Here is a 4,930-nt window from a genome sequence, read left to right on the forward strand (position 1 = left end):
AGGAGAGAAAGAAAAAATCGCGATACTTTCTTTCACTCTCGTGAGACCTTCTCCACTCGCGCGTTAAGTCTCTTCCAGCATTGAAGGATCCAGGGAGGATCTAGAGGGCCTCGGATCCTGTTTGTCTAGGGTTTCAATAATTTTGTCTGTGGCGGCATCTAGCGGCCGGGGGCGGCAAAGCTGACGGATGAATTTCGGTTCGCATAGAGTTAGCCTTCCAATCCGGAAATATGGTGTGCCTGTCTCCCCCAGGACAAGGAGCACTGGGTATGCAATTCCTAAGTCAGTCCAATCAGACTTTAGGCAAACTCGGAAGTTTAGCTAAATTCCCAGGACACTTTGTACGACCTTTTATAGTATTTATATTACATTATAGTCCTTCCCCTCCACTGTGTCTCATTGCATGGGACATAACTTATAGTACTATCAAATTATTCATTATCTGAGATTCAGGTTTAACCCATTCTCCTGAATTTTTTAAAAACATCTATTATTGGAGTATAGCTGCTTTACAATGGTGTGTTAATTTCTGCTTTATAACAAAGTGAATCAGCTATACATATATCCCCCATATCTCCTCACTCTTGAGTCTCCCTCCCACCCTCCCTATCCCACCCCTCTAGGTGGTCACAAAGCACCGAGCTGATCTCCCTGTGCTATGTGGTTGCTTCCTTCTCCTGCGTTTTTTTTTTTTTTGCGGTACGCGGGCCCCTCACCACTGTGGCCTCTACCATTGCGGAGCACAGGCTCCGGACGCCCAGGCTCAGCGGCCATGGCTCACGGGCCCAGCCGCTCTGTGGCATGTGGGATCTTCCCGGACCGGGGCACGAACCCGTGTCCCCTGCATCGGCAGGCGGACTCTCAACCACTGCGCCACCAGGGAAGCCCTCTCCTGCATTTTTATTTGCTTAAGAAGACTGTGGGCTTCTTTAGGGCAGGGTCTGTGTCTAATTAGTTTTTAAGCTTTTCACAGATCAGTGCATTGCATAAATCAGGCACTTTCAAAATGCTCATTGTGTGGATGAATGAAGGAATGAATGAATGAAGATATAAGGAACAAATATTTCAAAACTACAGACATACTTAATTTGGGGAGTCAGAGGGAGAGAAACAAAAGAATTTTGGAAATTTGATCATGAAAACCTGCCAGAGGAAAGCGAAAATTGGCTTTAAAAAGGGAAATCAGAGACACCTCTTCTGAGACACTTCTGGTTAAAAGGGAAATGCAAAACGTTAAGAAATATTTTGTCATGTTATTGCTAACAATAATGGATATGTATTGTTGAGCATTTAGTATGTAGGAGCACTTAGAGTAGATAATCTTATTTATTAATATGTAATCTAACTTCGTAACTTTATGAGATAGATGTTACTGCCAATATACAGATTAGGTAATTGAGGTTTAGGAGAGTTAAAGTAACTCGCCTAAAGTCACCCAGGCAGTAAGTGCAGAAAATGGGAGTCACACACAGGTCAGTCTAATTCCCAAGTCTCTGCTTTTAACACTGTGACATACTGCCTCTAAGGTACTCCTCACGAAGCATGCTTGCAGAGGTGCTTTTCTTCTGCAGTTTAATTCAGCTAATTTCATATTTCCAAAGAATCAGTATCAGTTGGTCCTTGCTGAACTTTGGTGGTCCATATTGAAGGCCCCTGGAAGTTGCCATAATAAAGCAATAATTCCAGACAGAATTTTTACTTTTTTAAATTAAGAATTTTTTCATTTTTTTAGACTCACAGACATAGAGAACAGACTTGTGGTTGCCAAGGGGGAGGAGGGTAGAGGAGGGATGGATTGGGAGTTTGGGATTAGCAGATGCAAATTATTATATATAGAATGAAGAAACAACAAGGTCCTACTTACAGCACAGGGAACTATATTCAATATCTTGTAATAAACCACGATAGAAAAGAATATGAAAAAGAATATATAATATATATATATATACGTATATATATATAACTGAATCACTTTGTTGTACACCAGAAACTAACACAACATTGTATGTCAACTATACTTCAATAAAATAAATTTTAAAAATAATTTGTTCGGGGGTTCCCTGGTGGCGCAGTGGTTGAGAGTCCGCCTGCCGATGCAGGGGACACGGGTTCGTGCCCCGGTCCGGGAAGATCCCACATGCCACAGAGCGGCTGGGCCCGTGAGCCATGGCCGCTGAGCCTGGGCGTCCGGAGCCTGTGCTCCGCAATGGTAGAGGCCACAGTGGTGAGGGGCCCGCGTACCGCAAAAAAAAAAAAAAAAAAAAATTTGTTCATCTTTTTTAAAAATGTGTGTTTTTAATAACAAAAATAAACAATACGGTTTGATATATATCTTTCCAGACATGTGAAGTTTAAAAGTTTTCGATGGTGGGTTTAATTTTTTTCATCTGTTATTGTTTTGGGGACTTCATTTAATACCGGTTAAATCTTGATTCCTTTTATCTAAAGTGTATAGAGTTTTTAAGAAAATGATTCTCTGAATATGGTCTTCCTCAGTATGTACTTTTGTGTTTATTCATATTTATGAAGGGATACTTTGGGGAAAATAACAATTCTAATTCAACCCTTTGCTTAAGTCCTTAATCTTTTTAAACTACAAAGGTACTTAGTAGTTCTTATCTTCCTGCACAGTTTTTTAATGTTAAAAAATTGGGTACGTGTAAAGGAAAATATCCTATTACAATAGAAAAATCGAAAATTGCTGATTGGTAACCTTCCTATGCAAATTAAATTGTCCCAATTGGCATAAAAATCTCTGGGCATCTATCAGTATACAAACATCTAAGCTCTTTATGGGCCTTTGATTTATTAATACTATAATTTCTAATTTATACCCATTTTAAACAAAGTTTTAAAGAAAAGATATTTGGTCTTTGTTTCTTTTCTTTTTAAAATAGAAAAAAAAAGTTTTCGAGCTTTGTAAAGATTCTACTAGAAAGCCATTGGAAATGGAATTGAAATGAGTAAGAGAGAGAATTCTATAATGCAGTGCTCAAGGGTACAGGTTGTGAAGTTGAGCAGCCTTTGTTTGAATCCTAGCTTTGCTACTTTCTAGCCCTGACACCTGTGGTAAAATGGCTTTCCTCTCTGTACCTTGGTTTCCCCACCTGCAAAAGGGAGGTATTAATGGTACTTAGAGAATTCTTGTGAGGATTAAGTAAAATAATCTGGGGAACTTCCCTGGTGGCACAGTGGATAAGACTCTGTGCTCCCAATGCAGGGGGCCTGGCTTCGACCCCTGGTCAGGGAACTAGATCCCACATGCCTGTTGCAACTAAGACCCTGTGCAACCAAAAAAAAAAAAGTAAAATAATCTCTGTGAAGAATTTGAAGTAACGCCTGGTACATTGTAAGTGTTCAATAAACATTAAGGAGTACACAGGAGATATAGAGAGGCAGTGTGACATAATGAGAAAAGCTGAGTTTACATCTTGGCTTTACCACTTGCTGGCTGTATGAATTTGGGCAAATGCTTAACTTTTTTGATCCTCAGTGTCCTTATCTGAATTGTTGTGTATAAGGATTAGAGATAATACGTGTAAAGTACCTGACATAAAATAAACACTAAATAAAAGATTGCTGTTTATCCATTATTGCAGCAATAATGGATCAACAGTTGAGCCACTAACATGGCATAAAATAATGTGGGGAAGAACTGCTGAATCACTTATAATCTGAAAAGTCTGACGTTTGGCATGGAAGACTACCCATACAATCAGAAGACCAGATTTGAATCTTGTTTCCATTATAGAACTAGAAGTTTGGGTACATTTCTTAAACTTGTCATCATTTTCTTCATTTACAAAATGGACATAAGCACAGTAACTGCCCTGCTTCCTACACAGTTTTTTGAAAAAAAGATATAATTTACCATAAAAAGCTACCCTTTTAAAGTGTACAATTCAGTGGTTTTTAGTATTTCACGAGGTTGTGTAACCACCACTTCTAATTCCAGAACATTTTCATCACTCCAAAAACCAAAACTCATTCCTTATTTCTCCCCTCCCCCAGTCCCTTGCAGCCCTACTTCTTGTCTCGATGGATTTGTCTACTCCAGATGTTTCATATAAATGGAGTCATACAAAGTGTGGTCTTCTGTGACCAGCAATTTTCACTTAACATAATATTTTCAAGGTTCATCCATGTTGTATCATATATCAATACTTTATTCCTTTTTGTGACTAATAGTTCATTATGTAGATATACTACATTTTGTTATGGACACTTGGAATGTTTCCATTTTTTGGCCATTATGAATAATGCTTGTATGAACATTAGTGTACAAATCTCTGTGTGAATGTATGCTTTTAATTCTCTTGCGTATACACCTAGGAGTGGAATTGCTGGGTCACATGGTAACTCCATGTTTAACTTTTTGAGGAACTGCCAAACTGCTTCCCAAAGCAGCTGCACTAGTTCACGATCCCACCAACAGTGTATGAGGGTTCTAATTTCTCCACATTCTCATCAACACTTATTATTACAGCCATCCTAGTGGGTATGAAGCAGGGTTTTGATTTGCAGTTCCCTAAGGATTAAAGATGTTGAGCATCTTTTTATGTGCTTATTATTCATTTGTATATCTTCTTTAGAGAATGGCTATTTTGGCCATTTTAAAATTGGATTTTTTGTCTTTCCATTGTTGAATTTTAAGAGTTCTTTATATATTCTGGCTACTAGTCCCTTATGAACAACAGTTATTTTGTATATCAAATAATAGAGTGGCTGTGAGAGCTTTATAAACTGCAAGAGACGTCGCAAATTAAACGAAGGCACTGACGAACAGGGAAAGTACAGAAGCCACCGGTTCCACGCTGGTGGTCGAGTCCGGTGGCCTGCCAGACACAGCCAGCATCTCAGCCTGCGCGCACAGTCTTCCCACCCCACGGCGCCCCGCCCCCCGCCCTTTGACCCGTGCCGTTTCCGGTTG

The sequence above is a fragment of the Orcinus orca genome, chromosome 8 (genome assembly GCF_937001465.1).
Source record: "Orcinus orca chromosome 8, mOrcOrc1.1, whole genome shotgun sequence".
NCBI lineage: Eukaryota > Metazoa > Chordata > Mammalia > Artiodactyla > Delphinidae > Orcinus > Orcinus orca.